At 46.1% G+C, this 23,264-nt stretch overlaps 1 pseudogene; it reads left to right on the top strand.

Moving 5' to 3' along the window:
- Nucleotides 1-19,010, top strand: part of LOC142584317 (sodium-coupled monocarboxylate transporter 1-like) — a 46,357-nt pseudogene extending 27,347 nt beyond the window's left edge.
- Nucleotides 19,011-23,264: the final 4,254 nt, after the last annotated feature.

A 23,264-nucleotide genomic window follows, 5' to 3' on the forward strand; every position in this document is an offset into this window, starting at 1 on the left:
ATGACAAAGTATCTTTCCTAACGTCCTCAGATTTGTCCACGCAGGCAACGGCATCGCTGGTGGGGGCCCTGTCCGGTCCTCTTCTGGCCATCTTCGTTCTGGGCATCTTTTTTCCCTGCTGCAGGAAGAAGGTGACGGCCGCTGTCAAAAGTTCTGTACAATAACTCGACACCAGTATCAATAGTACTTCTCTAGTTTCAAACGCTACAAAAACGACAACGATAACGACGACAATGACAACAACAACAACAAACAACAACTTTGTGATAGCCGGTTTTAACGCAGCCTACACTCCCACTTTTCTGCACCAAAAAGCAATGACATCAACAACAATAAGACGAAAAGAAAGAAGTCGGAATATCGGTCGCTGCCATCGATTTCGTCGATTGAGGAGCACTTGCTTTCGGCTTAGATATATCGTTTTATACGCAGTACATTTTCAAGGTACCATTCTTTTTCCTTGTAGACCTGGGACAAGTGGTCTCTGTAGTGTACTATATAAGTATATTGCCGTGCACGTACGAGAATATAAAGAATAATATTTGATCACTATATACTCGACACAGCCCTCGAATCAACTCACAGGTCACGTAAAAGCGGAAAGCTGCGCTGTCCCCGGTATTCTAGAACGCTGCTGGTGTTTTGCCATATGCTGATATGGCAGATATGACCACTGGACTTTAGTAAGCCGGTGCTGTCGGCGAGTATTTGGCTGCACTGGAGCGAAAGTGCGTTTCCTAAAGGGGCCATGGACATGGTCGTGAAACACACACACACAGACGCACGCACGCACGCACGCACGCACGCACGCACGCACGCACGCACGCACGCACGCACGCACGCACGCACACACACACACACACACACACACACACACACACACACACACACACACACACACACACACACACACACACACACACACACACACACACACACACACACACACACACACACACACACACACACACACACACACACACACACACACACACACACACACACACACACACACAGACGCACGCACGCACGCACGCATGCACGCACGCACGTCCAGGTGCAAGCCACAAAGTAGCCCTACTTCTCTTCGGGCAAGACAAGGTAATTAGCGTAGTTTAATTGAAAGAGTCGTGTGCTTGCAACCGATTGTGTAGTGAAATCGAGGCAGCGCCATTTATGTAATGTAAATGTGATGTGCTAGCTCGCTTAGGTTGCGCTGGAAATGACCCTTAAAATGTAAGCGTCGCCGTTTATCAACGAAATCGCTATTGCGTGTGTTATTAATTTTAAAATTTTGATTAACGGGTTAGCGTGATCACTTTGTCACGTGAAACTTTCCTTGTGGGCGCATGTGCACACGGAACCTTCACTCTCTCATGTTTCAATTTCCTCCTCCCCCTATCTAGGTATAACCAACCGGACAGCCTTCGAGTTAAACTCGCTACCATTTTTTTTTCGCCGTGTTTTCTCTGTGAACGTTCTCCGCGCAGTCATGACAATTATTGCGTATGCGCAACGCAGGGTGCCATGGCAGGCATCCTCGTCGGCATCGCCATCTCTGGTTGGCAGGCGCTAGGCTCCATCGTGTACCCTCGGCAAGCGGACGCGCTGCCTACGTCAACCGCCGGATGCTCAAACTTCAACCGAACCATACACGCTGGATCTTACGAGTCACCACCCGCGCCAAGGTATGTTTGTAAATTTGCACCCTTCTGCGCACGCAGCGTAATACTGATACTTGACATTTTAAAACTGCCGCATTCTTTAACGGACGTGAAGACACCAAGCAGGTGCTAAAATAGCCAGGGTTGCTTTACGCACTATTATACCTCTGCGCAGTTTACACATTTCACGAAAGCTTTATATTGTACTATCTCGAGGTGACTGTAAACTTCGCGCCAACGTCTATACTCAGCTTAATAATAATAATAATATTTGGGGTTTTACGTGCCAAAACCACTTTCTGATTATGAGGCACGCCGTAGTGGAGGAATCCGGAAATTTTTGACCAGCTGGGGTTCTTTAACGTGCACCTAAATCTAAGCACACGGGTGTTTTCGCATTTCGCCCCCATCGAAATGCGGCCGCCGCGGCCGGGATTCGATCCCGCGACCTCGTGCTCAGCAGCTCAACACCATAGCCACTGAGCAACCACGGCGGGTATACTCAGCTTCCTAAGGCTCGCTCTGCAACGGGATGCAGGGATTGCATATGGATGATGGCGGGGTCTAAAATACGTTCATGCTTAAAAGATAAAGCTTTCGTAGAAAGAAATCTTCGTGAAACATCTTAGTTCTCACATAATGCATGCTTCATTAACGTCTACTCAGATACGGTGCAGCAAGTAAGTGGAAGGAGACGGAAACACGTGATTGAAGCTAAGGCCCAGTGAATGCAGAGCTCTGTCATTTTCCCTGCAAGTTCACGTTTCATATGACTGTCACACCACAGCGCAAGTGCTTTTGATTTAATAAAGGGCTTTGTTTAAGAGAAGAGCGATCGATATGCGGGAAACGACAACGGGCTGAGAGTCCTCTAGAGCACGAGCTGTACCGCAATCTTCTTTAGTGCCTCGTCGCTGAGTGCATGCTAGATTCTGTATATCGTCCCGAATCATTGATAGTTCTTTATTTCTGTAACAATATGCCGTTTTTCTTATCGCGTATTACCACTCTAGTCATGACCTCAACATGTGGAAATGCAATATGTTCTCGCTCGCTGCCAGCAATGTCAGAGCAGGATAGCGAACATGGCTTCCAGTGTAAGTGGCGCATTATCCCAACGAACTTCATCGCAACTCGTGAAGTTATAGCGCGCATGTCGGCTAGAAAAATAAGAAAATATATATATAAAATTTGTTTCAAAGTCTTCATAGCAAGCTTCACAAAAATATCGAGACGTTCCTATCTATCGGCTTACCATCGTTGACGCGGACCTTTTGTGTTTACAAACCAGAAGATAATCTGTAAATCACACACTTGCACACCGCGAAGGTATGACTGCTTTTTTCGGAACAAAAAATGACACATCACCGAGGTGCAGAAAAAATGAATAGATCATGGCATATTCCGTCTCATTAACTGGGGATATTGAACGCTGCCTGCACACCAGACTTCGACACGTCCACATACGTCGCAGCACCAACACATCTCGTAGCATTAACTAACATATCTAACCAATAAGCTCCCCAACCGAGATAGGCAAATGATAAGGGAAAGGCACGTTAACCAGGATTAACCCGGTTGCTATTCGTCACTGGGAAAGGGAGAAAGGGCACTGAAAGCTGAGATTAGGGAAGAGGTTTAAATTGCGTCCCCTTGATCCAGACGACCCTGTTCTCAGACGGCTATCTCGAGAAGCGCAAGCGCTTATAGCGAAGGCGAGAGTAGGATACGCCATGAAAGCTGACATTGTCGTCTGATGGCGGTGGCGAGGGCAACTCAATTATCTTGACCACCTGCAATCACTTCCGCAAGTGAAATGCTACGCGTGCTCGAGGGAGGTAACTTTATATGTTCACTTCGTGCGGGAATGCAAAGGACTCAGCAAAGTCTGGAAGACCTTACGGCCTAAGGAGCTGACGTCTTTTTTAAATGCTGAGTGCTCCGACGGACTAAGATCAAAGAGACACTTAGCTCAATATGGAGCTTCGCGTGGGAAGCTTCCATAGTGAGCCAAACTCAATTCCCTTAGCCACTTGCTCAAATATCTTAGATCCTTGATTTAAATATATTTCTCTCTATCTCTCTCTCTCCTCGTAGTATTCACGCACATACAAGCGCAATGGAGTGTTCTTTCAGGGGGACGCATCAGCATTCAGTGTTCACAAGTGGTTTTCCTCCGATGTACTGACCGATAGTAATGTTGTTAGAGTTCGTGATCGCACTAGTACCAGCGTACGCCGTGTATTATGGCCGATGGCACTGTCTAAATTTTTGCTGCGATTAGCATTCTTAGCTACACTGATCGATTTCTAATCGCATTAACATCGACTGTCATCGGGAGTCTGGAGATGGACTGTGCCGGAATTTTACAGGTGCGTTTTGTAACTGTGCGCCCGCCATTCGCTCAGACAGATTAGAAACGCCCTTCAAAGAAAAACATGGACGAAAATAGCTTACCACAATGCAACGCACGGTTGCTGCGACGAAGACGCTGCACCATGCTAACAGTGATAAAGAACTGAAAGGCCGAAAGTGGTCACAAACCACTGTTTCTTTGTTGGATATGTTAAAGAGGCCCCGAAAAACTTTTTCAATAATCTTAGAATGACCTGACTGTTAAAGAAAGTCTTCTCGCGAATCTCATGCCACAAATTTCAACTATCATTCAACTATAAGTGAGCTTATACGCACCGATACCCGCCTTTCTTTGTATTTTCGTCTCCACTAGCACGCTAGAAACTTCAGAGTGGAGAAGCCATGACGCCAAAGTACAGTAGAGCTATATAAGCTGATGGTGAATTCCATTGCTCGATCTGGAGCATGTTTTCGTGCTCCATGGCAAAGAAACTGAATTCCACAGGCCGATCTAGATGAAGCTTGCGTTTTCCACCGGTCGATTTGGATCAAGCGGCACTTCGACGGAACCCTTCTCGTTGATCCGCCGAGCAGAGACGAATTTCGCCATAATTCCGACGACGCTTTGGCGTCACTTTTTCTTTTCTCTCCGCGAAATTTTCTTTTCTCTCCTTATCTGTTCTTCCTTTTTCCCCCACCCCAAGTGCAGGGTAGCCAACCGGGCACGTCCTTGATTAACCTCCCTACCGTTCCCTCTTCGTCTCTCTCTCTCTCTCTCTCGAAATGGCGTAGTTCAGCCGTGCAACGGTGCTTCTTGCTTTGAGCAATTCTGAGAGCAGGTATAGTTCATCGGAAAGTAGCAGCAGCAACGACGAGAAGTTATACGTGCTTTAATAAATGGCATTTAAGGTGCAAATGATGAAATCGCGATATGGCTGGCGGATATGGCGGGCGCCCAAATTTCGCCGCGCTCCCTGTCGGAGCATGTTTATTTTTCGCTGGTCTATATTGATTGGGTCACTACGTCCCGAATTTTCTCGATCTCTCGTGGATTCAACGCCGCGCTCTAGGTCGACCACTGGAATTCACTATCAGAGAAGGGAAACTGTGCCTTCCACAGTGAAACGGAAATAAGAGTAAATAAGAGTAGCGGTGGCGTTGTGAACTAAAGTATACGACCGATAGATGGCGCTGGAAAAATAGAAACTAATATTATCATCATTACTAAGTGAGCAATATGGCCGCAGCTGTAGCGCTTCGTAGGGCTCGTTGCGCTGCTCGCTCGCTGGTTTTGGGCGTTTTGTTACCGCTTTCGGGAACCCTGGGTATTCGTGTGTACGGCACTGTAACATGACTGCAGATATGTTTATTATGTCGCCAGGTGATCGAGAGGCCTCAAATGGCAAATGAAAGAAACGTTTCAAAAGCCTACATCGTTTATTGTCTATGGTGAACGAAGCAGTACACGCTCACAATATTCGCACAGGTCAGGCGGACTTAATGTTGTCAGTCACTGGTTTTACAACATACAGAAACATAGAAAGCAGTCTATTTAATTGAATTGAAAGCTGTAATCGGGCGAAGTTTCCTCATCGTTTACGGCGTGCCGCTAAAGCAGGGAGAACGAAATTTCACACAACTGTATTTATGCTTTGCTGCCCTCGTACTTGTGGTTGCATACAGTGCTGCTTGACGTGTTTCATATTATGTGTATGTTATGTGCCTTCGGCAATTTCCGCTAGATTAAAACAAGAAACAAGAATTGGTAGGCAAAGATGTGCTGTAAGCAAGATAAGCTCGAGCTGCACTGTCCCATGGTTTTGATAACACATTGGCGAGGGGCACATAGTGTAGGGGAAAAAGCATTATGTTAAATTTCACAGCACATATTGTCTGCTCTTGATACTTCCGCGGTATATTTAGTGTTCAGGTAAGACATTAAAGGCTTTGGCACAAGTGGAGTACTCGTAGAAAGGCAAGGAAACTTATAGATACAACAGCGCTTACAAGGACTTCTGCAAATATTGTGTGAATACACAAGGACACTGAATAAAGATATAAGGAAGTCCAATTAATGCTCACGGATCCTTGTAAAATGCAATTTACCGCTTTATGTTAAAGCAAAATCTGGTTTATGTATTCAAACATCCAAAGAGGTTCAATTCAATTCAATTGAGTAAGAGAGGTGATCAAGGGAAGCCTCAGCCTAGAGCCAACGTTTCAACGAGCACACATACTTGTGAGGGCCATGACGAAGACAAGTTGACACGCTGAGGCTTCCCTTGCTCATCCACTGTTGATTGGCCGAATGTTAAACGAAACTTACGACGAGTATATTTCAAAAACTATTTGGGAACATACCGTGCTCAGGTTTGTCGTCTGCTGTTTCGAGAGAAAGAAAAAATTACCGACGATTACGTTACTTCCTAATGCGAAATTTGAGCGCAGCAAATAAGCTGTTTCACCTTTTCGATAGATTGAGGCAAAGAAATCGAGCAACACATGTATGCGCTATCACAGAATTTTTTTTTTATTTTTCACACGTATTCCTTTAACAAAGACTCCACTAACAGTTCTTGACAGTCATGAAGGAAGCTTTGTGGTCGGAGAAATAGACTGATATATGTTCGACTTGGTACACCAATGCTTGATTCTCAAAGACGAGATCTATACAAGTGCCTCGCGAGGTTGTCACAGCCGTGGGACGCGTTACGAGCGAGAGGAACGGGATGTTCTCCCGCATAAGTGTTAGGAAATTGCTGTTTGTCTTTATGTCAAGCCGCCACCGATCTGGCTCTCTGATTGCCACCGCACAGGGCGAACGGCAGCGGCAATTTCGGCTCGGGCGGTGCACATATACAGATCCGCCGCCACCGATCTGGCTCTCTGATTGCCACCGCACAGGGGTTGCATTGGAGGAGGAGCGAAGAAAGGAATTAAGTTCGAGCCGGCGCTTTGACAACCGGAGACTCGCAGGAAGAGGGGGGAGGGGGGCGGCGTGTACACCCAGCGGCAAACGATGGGGGCAGAAGCGCGCGCAGCAAGCGGACAACACGATAAAGAGAGGAGGGAAGAGATAGCAGCGACTGACTGATGCCGCTGACGCCGATAGTGAGTCAACCCCAGCTGCGGAGTTGGTTTCAGGGACAACGCCGCCGATGCCGACACAAACAATATGATACCCTCGCTTCCGCAGCGCTAAGAACCAGGTCTAGCCGTGGGAAGGTGGTCACGTATTCGTCGACGTGCCGGGGCCTACGTGAAATAACCGGCGCGTCGGCAACTGAAGAGCACCCTATCCGCCACACAAGAACAGGGGGGGGGGAGGACCCTTTCCTCCTCTTTCTGCATGGCGGCGACGGTGTTCTATGCAGTCACGTTATCTTGACTCTCTAGCGGCGTCAGCGGCATCCAGCGGTATCAGTCGGTCGCTGCTATAGCGCTGGGGGGATGAAAGGGGGGCGGAGCTGGTTACGAGGCCGACGACAACGCCGACGACGACGCGAAACCCAGGAACGGACGCCAAAGAGCTGCGCTCTAAAAAAGGTGTGTGTGTGTGTGTGTGATAACTTTATTTGGAATCCGGCGATTGGGAGGCCCGGGCCTGGGGCCGCCTAGATGGCCACTGGGAGCTGCTGCTCCCGTGCGGCTTCCTTGGCTCGCTGGACGGCCCAAAGTTGGTCTTGGAGTTCTGAGCTGAGCAGCACGGCCGACCACCGCGCCCGTAGATTTTCTGGGGAGACTGCCATTTTATTTTGGTATATTTCACATCCCCACAACATGTGTTGAAGGGTGGCTCTAACAGACTTGCATAGCTTGCACATATCGCTCTCGTATATATCGGGGTGGAAAGTTTTTAGTTGCACGGGACTCGTATAAGTTTCTGTTTGTAGTCGCCTCCAAGTAACGGACTCAGCTCTGTTCAGTTTAGTGTGAGGCGGTGGTAATACTCGCCTCCGATTTTGATAGAATTTGGTAATATCACTAAATCTTGTTAATACATCTTTTTCTCTCCAGATTTCCTCCTCCGCGTTCTCCTGACCGATGGAAGTCACTCTTTGCTCAGCTCGGCGAGTAAGACCTCGAGCTTCGCGGTGTGCTACCTCGTTGAGGTTGACTGCGGGAATGTCTGGAGTCGTATGCGCTGGGAACCAGATCAATTGCCTGCCGTTCTTCTCTGCATTGGAGAACTTTGCTTCATTGACTCTGATGATGTGCCATGCCTCAGGAGAGATCCTACCCTTTGCATAATTTCTAATGGCCGCTTGAGAATCGCTAATGATGTACTGAGCATTCGTGGAGACCAATGCTAGTGCAATGGCTACCTCCTCTGCGGTCTCGGAATGTTTGGTATTAACTGATACGCTTGTAAGGGGTTTTTGGGTGTGATCTACGATTACTGCTACATAGCTATTTATGTCTGGGTATTCAGCCGCGTCTAAGAAGGTTGCTCTGTCGTCTGACCCAAAGCTTCGGATAATTTTCTCTGCTCTACTCTTGCGTCTGCCGTCATTGTAACCTGGATGCATGTTCTTGGGTATATTTGGTACTAGGAGTTTGTCACGAATTTCTCTCGTTATCGTGCTCTTTTCCCCGTATAGATTGTGATAATTCATTCCTAGTTTGCTTAGTATATGCCGTCCCGTTTTGGTTTTGGTTAGTCGCTCTGCTTGAGATGTTTGTTGTGCTTCTATGAGTTCGTCACGTGAGGCCATATTGGAAAACATCGAACGAATAGGACTAGGGCAACGGACGTATAACTACATCAAGAGCTTCCTATCAGATAGGAAAGAAAAAAGGTGGTTTCAGTGATTTGTCTGTTCGAGAAGTGCGAAGTAGGCCGGTTCTTTGAACTTGCATTTCTAGCTATTTATTACGGTGCAAGGCTAGCCTAGTTATTGATTTCATAAACTGTACATGAACCATTTGAACTTAACAAATGTAAAATAATGCGCGTGTCCAGATCTAATTCTAATGCTAGCACTAACCATCTTAACAACGTTCCCTCAGATTTTATCATATCACGTCAATATCTTTGTGTACACATTACATTACGACTTAAATTGGACTATTAATATGGAGTACGTCATTAACTTTGCTCATCACATGCTCGGATTCTTACGGTGCAACTTTTCCAAAGCACCGCCTACTTCAAAACTACAGCTTTACAATACACTAATACCCTCGAAACTTGAATATGCATCTGCAATATGGGATCCTGGTCCCATTAATCTTATTACCTCACTCGAACTAGTACAAAATAAGTCTACTCGTTTCATTATTTTTAATTATAACCGTGATGCGAGTATAAACTCAAGGAAAACTAACCTAGCCCTTATTCCACTAGCTAAATGGCGCAAGCTCACCCGTCTTTTGCTATTTCATAAAATTTCCGTCACACCAAACTTCACGACGATTTAATACTGCGGCCTCAGTAAATTCGCTACCGTGTCGGTCATAGCAGTAAAGCAGGAATTGATTCGTGTTACACGAAGTATTTCTTTGAATCTTTCATCCCACGTACATCTCGGGAATGGAATAACCGTCCCTCAAGTATCGTAGCCATCACCGATAACCAACCTTTCTTGCCAAACATTAGCTGACATTGTATAATCCATATAATTATTATATTGCAGTGCAGTAATAGTTGGCTTACATGTTCACAGAAGTATCTACGACCGATAGTTAACGTTTTCTTACCCTTTATGTATATGTATATATTCAAAAAGTGTTTCAGAGCCTCTTTAAGGGCTGGTGTTCTTTGCTTTGCGGATAAAGACAGAAAATCCGGACGCTTGCATGTGCAGCTTTTGACACTAGAACTGAACTTCATTGCACATACCGTGCTCCGTGCTGAACCGCCTGCCTTGTTCACGTATGCAGTGGGATCCTCCGGTTCTACCACATCTCCTTCATGTGGGTCGTGCTAGTCGGCTTTCTCACCCACATGATCGTCTCGCTGGTCGTCAGTTTCGTCTTTGGTGAGCAGCCGACGAGGCCGAATCGTTGTGAAAGATATGTGTGTACATGTCTTGCGCTGAGACAGTGAGAAATCCATTTAGTTAAGGGTGCAGTATTTGTGCATCTGAGCTTTAACTTTCTCATTAGCAATCACTCAAACTGAAAAAAAAACCACAGAAACGAGGCCCTATATAGTCGTACCCACAGCTACTACGTCTAGCATTTGGTTCACTGAAAACGTTACATGCAGCTATATATGTTGCAGTTATGTGTTATTCGACAATACATTGAAAATCAGAAAACTCGCGTAAAATACTGAACTTTCACAGCATCCTTAGCTAACTGACACTAGTATTTAAACTACTGTTAAAATTAAAGTTAGTTTTGCAAAAACTGTGCGCGACCAGCACTTTTACATCTGTACCTGGACTACAGATCCTTTCAGTGACGAAAGTGCTTGGGCGACGGCCACATGCGCCGCAAGGTCAGAAAGTGACACGCGCATTGCTGCAGTTACTGAAGTTGACAAACATCAATGACTGACTGTTGTCTCTATGTGCACATCTGAATGAAGCACCCTATGTGTTCTAGTTTCTTTCTTTCTTTCTTTCTTTCTTTCTTTCTTTCTTTCTTTCTTTCTTTCTTTCTTTCTTTCTTTCTTTCTTTCTTTCTTTCTTTCTTTCTTTCTTTCTTTCTTTCTTTCTTTCTTTTTTTCTTTCTTTCTTTCTTTCTTTCTTTCTTTCTATCTTTCTTTCGTTCTCTCTCTCTATTTCTTTCTTTCTATCTTTCTTTCGAAACCTTAACCCCCTTCCCCCAGCCTAGGGTACTAAGCCGGACATGCATTTGCGTGACTTGCTTGACTTTCCTTCTTTTGTTTCTCTCTCTTTCCCTAAAGGCTGCCATGGTCTCTAACGGGAAGAACTTTCCTTTGGTGCAGAACGCAACGAGAAGGACTGCGTGGATCCCGAGTACATCTGCCCCTTCATACGGCCATGCATGGGAAACTACACCCGGTGCAGTAAGGACGCTGACAACGCACTCGGGGAGCAACTGCCAACGGTTAGTATGTCTATTGAGTGCAGTCATTGCTGTCGGAGTGGTGTGTATACCACTTGCCTGCCACTACGAAGTATGCGAACACTGTGTGCATCTTATCTTGTACACTTAATAAATGGCAATAGGGGGAGCCAGCTTTCAACGAAAAAAAGAGAGAGTTTCATATTGTCAATATGCACGTTAAAGAGTGAAAGAAACGATGGTAATGGTTTACAGCGACAGCAGTTCTACCAAGATGAAACAAGTTTTATGCACATCTGATCGGCATTTCAAAGTCGGGAAACACGGTAATCGCGATGCATTAAGTTCGCCACGTGCCTTCGAATGCTGTATGCAACCACCAAGAGAGCTCCACAGCTATAGCCATTTCCGATCCCTGTTTTGTAGATGATACCCTATTTATGAACTTGCTTTAGCACGCATTGCTCCTTTGCAGCGCACATTCAGTGGTGGCCTCTCTTTGCATTTGCTCCGCGTAGTACACACACACAACCTGAATATATTTGCACCACGTGAGCCGTATGACGCTAAATCCGCCACCCTTTTCCAAATGCCCTCGATGTCAAAGTGTATCACGGATAACAATGTCATTCTCGATTGCTTGTACATAGAAACCAGCTTCTTTGGCACATCGTGCGCCTTAGCAATCGCAGGCGTGAAGTCCAACCAGCAACGCTTGCTCGCACTGGTTGTAACATACTGACTGCGCACCTCGTCGGCTCAGTGGTCCCGAGCGCTCCTACTTCTTCTTCTTAACCAAAGCGTTATTTACCTAGCATTCCATGGTTTCGCCTGGGTTGGTCCCTTGGTCGCTTGTCGGAATCTTCCCGAGTAACTTCAAACACACGCTTCTAAAAGAAATATAGGGGCGCGTTCGGTAGCGAGACTCGAACCCAAGCCCACCAGTACACAAGCCAGCTGCTCCTAACTATTCGGCCACGAACGTACTTTTTTTTCTTTATTGCCGCATTAAACAGCACAAGCACCGAATAAACACATTCGAGGAGCCAGTCTCCAAGAACTGGCCTTATTGTGCTAACCCGTTAATATTCGTACAGGTTTAACAATGCTTCAATCCTAGGGAGCCATTCAGGCTCTGGGGTTTGAAAGTGGTACACAGCTATAATTTTCTGATGCTTTCCTTGAGATATAGCCTTCTTCACGTCTACGTCAGCATTCCAAACTGCCATCCTAGATCGTCAAATGCTATGGACGCTCAAGATCATAATGAGGCCGAATGGGATACCATCCTCATTTTCAACTGGCAAAAATCCTATGCCGAAATCGTCCACAGGTAGGTCTTTCTTGAGGGTATGTTATAAGATATCCCAGAAGAAAAATGCTTCCAAACAATCCAGAGATACATGCTCGATCGTTTCTGATTCCCGACAAATGAAACAGTGAGTCCCCCAAGGTACAAAAATGTTTTAAACCCTTCTGGTACATTCATACCTTTAGCTCGTTTAAGAACATTTGCCCATGGCTCGGCACAAAAGTGTGATCTATACAAAGGAACGGGCAAGGCCATATCACATAGATCATAATATAGTTTCTTCCGCGACACAGTCGAAAGGTAGTCCAAAGAGAAAAGAGCCTGCAAGAAAGTACACGACAGGTCGACTTCTTTTAGGTATCGGCTGAGGCCTCCCGGCATACGTTACGACGCGACTACTAAATTAAGCAATGCTCTTCCTAGTCTAATTTGACAAACTGTTCGGAGATACGGGTCTGATACACCTCGAAAACATATGAATCTGTTCACTAGTTGCCGTATGTAGAGGTGCGATAAACTCAATCCCCCGTAGGGCACACGACGAAATAGGTTGGTTCGCCGTGTGTGCTCCCACGCAGATCCCCAAATGAAAACGCCGAAAACTCTATGCATCTTTTGGACATTCACACGTGAAAAATGAATTACTTGCATTATATGCCACAATTCTTTCTATTAAATACCAGTTACACCACGTTGCTGTCGCAAAAATTGACCAATAAATGAACTTGAGGTTGTCAGCTTTCTCACGCACTTGAGCGACTTTGCGCCGCCACAAACACTCGCTATCTTCATATTTTTCCAACGGCACTCGAAAATAGGTTGCCGGAGTCGTACCCCACCTTATATTACAGAAAATGTTTGGGGACGTTGGCCAGTATCCGTTCCAAAATCCCAAACACTTTCCCCAGTTGATTGCACTGCCACTAACCTCACAGAAATCTTTGACAACTTGTGCAGCATTAATGATGCTTTCATGATCAGCACAAAAAGTGCTATGTTGTCTGCATATGCAAGCAGACGTACTTCGGCTGCATGGAGACGCAATCCTCGTATGGTGGTGCTATTGATTATGCTCAAACAAAAATATTCAATGTACAGGGAAAAAAAAGCAATGGCCACGAACGCACGTGCACATACGCAATCTCGTTCATACACCGACCAGCTCTTTGAGATTATTGCTCCGTGTTGATGTTTATGATTTCGATGCTATGGGACACACCCACAGCGGAGAGTAGGCTTCAGATCACAACAACCTCTCTGCATGCATTTCCGTAAATAGGTTTCTCTTTCTCCCATATATACTTTCACGAATTATGATAGGCCTGTCAGTAAATATGTAAAAAGTTGCATTGTGTTTTATTTCAAAGCACTACTTGACTCCACTGAAAGAAAGTCAAAGTGGCAATATCATTGTTCCTGTAGCTTCTAGTCCAGTGAGTCCTCGCATAGTTACAGAGCAAGTACATCTCGATTTATTCTACCTAACTCTTGTTGATTTCTTTTTCAATAAGATAATTTAATCACCACCTCGAATCAGATACACTTGTTCATTACTGGCTGCAGTCATTTCAAGGAAGGACAAACTATTCTTTCACCGTTGTTCTCAAAACGAACATTCCTTCAAAAACGGTATTGTCTTCAGTGAAGCGTTTGTGTTTATAAATATGCGCAATTCATTGAAGTGAAATGGAGTCACAGTGTGCAAGGGGATTCAGTTTTCCTACAACTCAATTTCGTGTTTTTTTTTTCTTCATCGTTACTGGAATGAACTGGAAAAAGCAAATTAAGTCTGGCACACATATGTGTGCACCGCGACAAAAGGAACACAAACAAACGAACTGTTTCGCTAAGGCGCAGTAAACAAGATGATAGTGTACGCCTCTCTTTTTTTCACTCTGTTTTTCGCGCCGCAGTCTTCGATTGAAGATTCGCTGTGTCGTGTACATTCTACCACCTACGATTTGGCGTCGCCCGCGCTGCCTTAAAAGCCAACTGCAACAAAATGTTGGCGTGTACAATGTATATAAATATACCGCAACGAACGTGTAAAATTTTGTATTTGAAGCGCGAGTCGATGAATCTCCTAAGGCTCGCAAGAGTAGACGTTTTCGATACCGACAGTAAAATTGGCGGAACGAATCTCACCATGATTGTCGCCGGTATAGCATTGAATCAATCTATAGCTGCACCACGTATTGCCACCGTCGAAACGAGTTACGTATGAAGCGTGAACTGCTGTGGGGTTCCTCTTTAACGCTTTCCTAGAAACACCCGGCGCCATCTAGCGCTGCCGCCTCGTAGCATCGCGCCACCTCTGAAATGCATGGCGCGCCGGTGCGTGCGAACTCATGATAGCTCCGTCGTGCGGTTAGCAGGCTACTCCCTCGCGCTTCGTTCTGGACGCGCTGCGCCATCTAGTGGCACTGCCGAGAAATCGGCGCGTGGTCTCCGAGACGAGAAGCGTGGCGCGCTGGTGCACGCGAATGCTGAGAATGGTTCCTTCGCTTGCCGCTCAGCCAGTGGCACATAATCAGTCGCCCAACTTGGCGAGAGAGCTTTACCAAAGAAGGGCACATATCCAGTACCTTTATGGCGCAGCTCCAAAGCGTTGGCATGGAAGGCGTTCGATGACAGCGGTATGACAGCGCAGCTTCCTAATGCATCGGGTTGTTGCCCTTGAGAAACCCCTGTGACTTGGGTTCGGTTCCGCCCAGCATGGGAGAAATTTAAGGGTGGCTTTTCGTCATTGTGTAGCGGCACATCCCCAGTGACATTTGCCTAGTTACCCAAGTTGGCGTCAAGGAGGTTCATTGAAAACCAGCACACGCAGACCGAGTGGCGCATACTAAGTGCTCTAAGTCGGCGTCAAAGAGTTTCTTCGAACAGCGCTGCCTACCCAGTCCAACATCTACAGTGACCCATGTTTGCGTGAAAGAGGTTTGTTGAAGACCGACACTATGTAGACAGTGCCTGATATTCAGTGAGCCAATTTGGCTCGATGGTTGGTTTCGAACCCTGTTCCCTTAGCCCTGCAGCCCGATGTGCTAGCCATTCTACCACGGACTGCCCAGTGATACAGATCGGCGGATAAGTGGTTAGTCACAAACATAGACATATACATAGGTGGATAGCTAGCCCCCGGAAAGTGCGTGAAGTGCGCTAAGAATGCTAACGCATTAAAAACGTCGTTATTACTGCTAGCCGTAATTGGCGGACGACTTACAACCCGCGGCTCCTCGACACGATCGCCGTGATTATATGCCGGCCGCGGTTGCCCGCGGTGCGCTGAAAAATCTCGGAGCTGATGTGCTTGGACTTAAGTCATATCGACTTACAACCTAGGAAGATAGAAAAAAAATATTGCTGGAATGTAGGGGCGCTCTTCAAGTGAAGCCAACGACGCCATACTGTGGTGGGCAGAAAGTTCGGCGGCCGCCCGATAGTGTGAATCGACTGCCGAGCACGATAACCTTTCTTGGACGAAGGTTCCTGTGCAGCACCTTCGCATGTGTGCAGCCCTGTTGCAGCGAACATGATTCAGTCCTGCGCGTTGGATTGAACCATGCATGCCCAACGCCCGCGTGCGGCAGGCACAGCCAGGGCTGGTGGATTAAAAACGAAAAAAAGAGAGAAAAAAAGAAGTCCTGCCGCACCGATCAGAGGAACGGAGAGAGCCAGTGTTTTGTGACGTCACTACGCACCTGGCTCTTGGATACCAAAAACGAAACTACCTCTCAGCGACAAGTGTTGTTGCGTTTTATGGGGCGTTCTCGCTCGTGCCAACATTTTCTGCTAAGCTTTCAAGGGCTTGGAAATTTATTCTACGCTAAGAACGACAAGTTGCAAATGTAATGAGAGTACGCCTTTAACGTTTATTGACTGTGAGAAAGGGTGTTCTAATTGCAACTGGTAGTGTTGACTCCGTTTCAGGAGTTCTCCTGTGGATTTGTGCTTTCTCTGGAGATGCTGATTAGATGAACACTCGGTGACACAACCGTGTTAAATAGTAGCAGCAAAACTGAAGTTGCAAGGAATACTCAAACATAACATGGCCAACATAACATAGTAACAACATACCACATAGTAACAACTAACATAGCAGCAAACATATGCGAAACGACACAGCAAAATGCTGCGACGAAAATTGAAGCAAGTGTGCCATGACATAAAGTTCAAGGGTTACACTGCAATTGTTACACCTGCCTTAGAGTACGCAAGTATAGTGTGGCACGCATAACCACTAACGCTAATAAGTCAGATTGAACGAGTACAGCATCTTGCCGTTGCCCTTTATTTTTATCTAAGTATGAGCGTACTGAATCTCTTACCGCACCGCTTGCCAGGGCAAACCTCCAGAAACCTGCTTCACGCAGGAAGATATCCAGGCAAAACTTTTTTTATCCAATGTACAATGACAAGCTAAATATAAATCGTGAACTATATTGCAGCCTCCCAGCAGAGTGTCTCCCCGTTCCTGTAACCCACATTGGAACTTATATATGTCTAGAGTTGGTGCTTACAAACATTCATTTCGGGTCAAAGGTATACAAGTAGGAGAGTGCCATAAACTAAATTCAAAAATATTTGAGGGTACAATCTCGCTCGATTTTCGAAGAGGAGTTAGAATCACCAAGAGCTTAATTTTAATTTTGCGTTTCTTTATTTATTTACATGAAGAGCTCTGTTATTTTGTTTTGAGCTGTTTATCTGCTGTTTTTGCGTATTGGTCATAGTTTTGTGAAAATGCTCACGCTGGTACTAGCCTGAAAGCGCTCACAGTATTGAAAAAACAAGAAACAAAGAAATAAAAACGGTTTTTGCCATAATCTTATGTTGGCAAAGTTATGTTTGAGTATTCCTTGCAACTTCAGTTTTGCTGCTACTTATTAACGCGGTTGTGTCACCGAGTGTTGATCTAATCAGCATCTCCACAGAAAGCACGAATCCATAGGACTCCTGAAACGGAGTCAACAACACTACCAATTGCAATCAGAACACCCTTTCTCACAGTCAATAAAAGTTAAAGATTACGTTTTCAGTTTGTCGTTCTTAGCGTTGAATACTTTTCCAAGCCCTTGAAAGCTTTGCAGGAAATGCTGGCACGAGCGAGTACCTAGCGCTATTTCCGAGAAATGCGGGCTGGAAATGTTCCCTGAAATGCATTGCTTTTCTAATTAACGTTTCCTCATAGTGTATTTTTTCTACACAGTGCAAGAACATAATAACTAGCCCTGCGGTGGCTTAGAGGCTGTGGTGTTGCACTGCCAAGCACGAGGTCGCGGGATCGCATTTCGACCCCGGTGGCCGCATTTCGATGGGGGCGAAATGCAATAACGCCCGTGTCCAGCGCATTGCGGGCACGTTAAAGATCCCCTGGTGGTCATAATTAGTCCGCAGTCCCCCAATACGGCGTGCCTCATAATCAAATCGTGGCTTTGACACGCAAAAGCCCAGGGTCCAGAACGTATTAACTGAAACAGCAATGCGCTGTGCTGCTGGATATGGCTTCTGGTAGCAAAGGGGAAAAAATAAATAAATCGCGCTGACACAGCACAGGTGTATAGGCTATGCTTTAACGTATCAATGCGTCACATTTTAAATCACTCGACTGCCCAGTTTCCTTCTTATTTTTTTAGTTTTTTATCGAACGTGACTTAAGAAATGAAAGGATATAAAAAGAATTGAAGGACGCTTAAGCTTTGTATTTAAGAGTGGAATGTGACAGCATTCAAGATGCACTCAAACTGCTTCTCATGCTTCCCGGCAACTGCACGTTATTAGAAATTGGGTTGCGCAACGTTTTGACGAGACACACAGAAGAGAAACGCACACCACAAAGCGCTCTTTAGAAGAGGCTAGCGACAAGAGAACGTTATGAAACCATAATGTTTACCGGAAAGCGCTGGTGGCCAATGCTATGCACGAAGCTCTGTGGTATAGAAATGCCGCATCGGGCCGATCCTGGGCGTAGTGCACAGGCGCGCCCAAAAATTACACCATTTTCAGGTTTGTGTTATTGTTTGGCACTTTTAAAATTTAAGTCTTAGGTGATTGAACATAAAAGGCAGGTGCTGTCGTTGATTTATTTCATGACATTTGTTTGTGAGCAGTCATTCTCAACATTCAGAATAACTTTGTCAAGAATGTAAGACAACGTATGAGCAACTTTGGTGATAGAATGGTGTGGCAATATAACCCGCATATACCGCCTGTCACATTGCAAGGCGTGGCATATATTATACCTAAATACATATACATATGCCCAAATGCATGGGGACGCCGACACCTCACGCCGGCGCCGGATTTTCTTTCACACAGGGCTCTTAACTCTATCGCTTTAATAAACGAGGGGTATTGTTGGGGAGATGATAGCTGCGGAAGCTCTTGGTGTATTCAGCATCATAAGATAACGACGACTCTCGCAAAATAATCAGTGTGGAAAGTTACATCTGCTATGTTTGCCAATTAATTTTTACTTTCCCCTGCATTGATTCCCATATCCAACAGAACGGAACGGCACCAACTGAACTCTGCGAGCTCACGTTGGAATGGCAACAGCCTACCAGAACCACAGGGCCTAGAACCACAGAACCACGGCGCACAATGTCAACTTAAGATGTCATGGAACTCCACTCTTTCATTTCCATCGTGTATTGCTTTCCTTTTACGCGGACATAGAGTGTCCACGCATGTTTCAAAATATGTCTGTCTGCGTAATGTCAATGAAAAATAAAGAAAAGCTAGTCATTGCCACATGCTTGCTTGAGTGTGATTATGAAGTTTTGAAAGGGCCCCATGTCCCCTCTGACATTGCCTAACGCAGTTGAAGTAAACACGCGCGTCGCGCACAGAATGGTGGCGCTAGCAGCTGGGAAGCAAACAGTCCTGTGCCCTTCCGCGGGCTTAAACGGAACCTTACTGACACATCGTGACGCAATAAGGCTTATGCACGTGAAGTAACCAGGGAAAACGCTGTAGATTGACGCGTCTAAGAGGGACGTCAGTTGCAGTCCGTCGGCTAGCATGCCTTTTTCATGCAATCGGACGGCCCGCGATTTTCTCGTCACCCAGTTTGCCTGTCGTGCGCAAGCAAATGGTTTCACCTCGTGCAGCCATGCTTTGCGACGGAGTATATGGCTGGTGGAAACCACGGGTAGTTGAAGAGCGCAGAGTCCGGGGGCGTCATAACGTGAAGATATTCTAATCTAGTTCTATTCCATTTGTGCCAGGAGCCCTCCACAAATGGCCAAAAAATTTCAGCCCTCGACCATTTCGCCTGTCTGGCACGCCACGTGACAACAACTGCGAGACGTCGCCATCGGATATGACTTGTACACACTTTATGCATGACTAGACCGAACAATATATATGCCTTTTCCGCCCTAGTATCCCTCCACTAGTGGTGAAAATATTTGTGGGCTGCGCCCACTTCGCCTCTCTCTCACGCGACTTCACAAAACCGCGAAAAGTCCTCGCGTCGAAGAGACGTGTACGGAATAAAGTGTTCACTGCTCCTTTTCCACAATAAGATCCGTGTGTGTGTGTGTGTGTGTGTGTGTGTGTGTGTGTGTGTGTGTGTGTGTGTGTGTGTGTGTGTGTGTGTGTGTGTGTGTGTGTGTGTGTGTGTGTGTGTGTGTGGTATTTTGAATTGCAGACACTGGCAAGCTGCTTTCTGTAGCTGGTTTGTAGCTGTAGTCGGTTCAACTCACTCTGATACTGCTGGGATAAAGATAACAGCAGATCCAACGAGATTGACTCCATGTACAGCGAAGCTTTGTGTGAGTGCATAAAGAGCCGAAACACGAGTACACGCGCACACGCATACCAACAAGCGCTCGCACACACACACGCAAGCGCGGGTCCATGTTAATATACCGAGCCTTTTGTTAAGCGGAGTTTCTGACTACTAGCTAGTACAACTGACGTCTTGCATGCATCATTGCTTCAGAGGCAGCATGCGCAGACGTACGTAGCGCAATTCGAATCCATTCTATCCGCAAGAAGCGGTTACTTCCTCATTACCGTGCAGCTGCAGATGCACGAACGCGAGCTTTCTGGATCTTTTATTTTCTTTACCCCGCACGGTCGGCGCCGCCGCTGCCGCTGATGCACGGAGGCGAGCGCCGTATGGTGGCGCTGCAAGGAACCCAGCGGCGCCCGTACTCTGCTGTCATCGGTGGGCCTATTCGACAAGGGAACAGCCAAGCCGCAGCGCCCAGGGTCACGAAACCCGGCGGGGTTCGCATAGAAAAGCGTCGCTTTTAAGACCTTCCACTATAGACGAGCGGCTATGCGTTGCGCAGCTGACCCCGAGGTCACGAGTTCAATTCCGGCTGCGGCGGTCGCATTCCGATGGAGGCGGATGCAAAAACGCATCGGTAACTTGCGCTGGGTGTCTGCTAAAGAACTGCAGGCGGTCAAACTTAATTTGGAGTTCCCCCCCCTCCACTAAAGGCGTGCCTCATAATCAGATAGTGGTTTTGGCACGTAGAACGCCGTAAGTGATTAATTAAGAAAAATGCCTTGACCTGAGAAAGAACGTGATCGACTTTGCTCGTATGAGTATTAATCCAAAGACGTTGCAACGAATTGCTTCAGCTGTGCTAAAGCGGTGGATTTTATGTTTAGAGCACTTAAGCAATGCAGTTTGCGTCACTTAGTGCTTTATCTTCCTAGAGGCAAGTCCTGGAAAGTGCGCCCTTGGGAATGACCACTGTAGTCTGCCTGAAGGAGCACCTTCATGGAGCTTAAATAAAGAAGCTTAATAATTTATCTATTAATTTATTCAGAAAACGTCATAGGCTCCTCAGGAGTAAAGTGTGAGGGGGCATTATACAATATATAGCTTCATAAGTGGAAGCATTGCAAACAATTGAGAGAGATAACGAATATATGAGACGTATACTAAGGCACATAAAACGAGGTGACAATACATAATAGCGCAACGCGATATACACAACCGGAATGAATGGTGACATACACAATGTAAGGGTACGCCATTTAACACTGTCAAATTTTACAAGAGTAATGTAAGGGTACATCTCTTGACACTGCAAAACACAGAAGTAGGCGAGAAGCGGGTACATAATGAAGACAAAATTAATGAAAGCAACTGGTCACGAAACAATAGCGGTTACTTCATGACGAAACTTAACAGGGTCATGAATTTGGACAACATTAACACGGAGACGATTCCGCAGTTCAATTGCTAGTGGTAAAGCTGATGAATTGAAAACATTTGTGTGTCCAGAGATACGTTTGAAGGAGCGGTTGTTGTACAAACGGCGAGACGTTCGTAACGGTTGGGAGAGAGGGGGAGGGGCGGTTTGGTGCTGACGGTTTGGTATTTTATGAAATAAGCAGATTATAGCAACCTTTCTGCGTAATTCTGAGGAAGATAAGGACAGATAAGATATATTGTTAGTAACACTGGAATGACGGCTGTGGCCTTTGGCGATGAAGGGGCTGCGGCAATCAGGAAGAAGGCGCAACGACTGCTGATTGCCTTCATGCGAGACACGAGGCTCTTCGACACCTGGTGGCACACACGGCGACACTGATAGGAAGCACGGGCGGAACCATCGCCGGCTATGTATGCCAAGCTAACCCCGCCTGCTGCAACACCACCACCACCTCTTTGGCGATGAAACGCGCGGCACGATTTTGAACACGTTGAAGAGCGTTGATAAGATAAGTTTGATGAGGTGACCAAATTGATGACGTGTATTCGAGTTCAATACTGACGAATGTTAGATGTGCTAGTGATCTGGTCGAAGTAGCAGCGTAGTGAAGGTTTAGTTTAAGGTAGCCGAGGGTGCGTCATGTGTGTGCTGTGATTTTATCCATGGGAGTTGTCCAAGAAAGTTTGGGTAAAAGATGCACAGCAAAGTACTTGTAAGACGTTGTGCGTGCTACGTGGTAGCTATTAAGAATGTAGTTAGATTCTGAAGCTGGTTTCTTGTGGCTGAAGGTCATTAGTTTACATTTATTGGTATTAAGAGACATTTTCCAGCGTGAGCACCAATTAGTTACGAGATCCAGGTCCTGTTGAAGAGCAAGATGATCAGCTGAAGAAGAGATTTTACGGTAGATAACGCAATCGTCTGCGAAAAATCGCATGTTAGAGGAGATATCCGCTGGCAGATCATTAATGTAAATTATGTAAATTATGTAAATGTAAATTTCCCGTCCGCCTGCTTATTCCTGGTATCTTGCTTTGACATACCGATAGAATGAATGACCGATATAGTGCCAGTTTGGATGCCCGGGACGATGAATTTTGCCTCATATACAAAACTTTCTCTCTTGCGAGAGGATGTCTTTTGAAGCTTCGTGCTCCTCAGATGTCGGTGTTAAGGTTTTACTTCTCGAATCTTGCTCCACCTGGCGCATTTCTACGGAACTCGTGTGATATATTTTTTTTTTTTCATTTCTTTTCTGCTGGCAGAAAGAGAGAGACCGGTGCTTCTTTAAGAATTCTGCAAGTATCCGAAATCACTCTCGGCTTTACTGAAACGGAGTCCAGATAATTTGGAAGGTCCTAATACATGCCGATTGTTCATGTCAGCCGCGTGATGTTTGAAATGTCATCAATGCAACCCTTTGTCAATTATGAAAGATAGCGTTCGTCTATGCGGGGCAGGCTTCGGGCTCCATCGCCAGCCTTCGGAAAGCAGACGTCCTATACCGACGTCTACTACCGCATGCACACCTTTCAACCCGGCCATCACCGCCGGTTCCAACCGCCCACAGCCAACACGAGCGTTAGTGTTGTGTAGCCCGCAAGTTGCTTGAAGCAGTGTATAACATACATGCTTCGTTGCGCTTCCGTGAGCTATCTTGTGCCATATAAGCTAACGTCCCAGGCGTCGTGCCACAAAGCCCAGCTGTACGCACGCTTTTTTTTTTTTAGTTTTCATCCCTTTATGGGCGTTGTAATTGTATAGTCCCCTCAT

This window comes from Dermacentor variabilis, chromosome 6 (genome assembly GCF_050947875.1).
Source record: "Dermacentor variabilis isolate Ectoservices chromosome 6, ASM5094787v1, whole genome shotgun sequence".
Lineage (NCBI taxonomy): Eukaryota > Metazoa > Arthropoda > Arachnida > Ixodida > Ixodidae > Dermacentor > Dermacentor variabilis.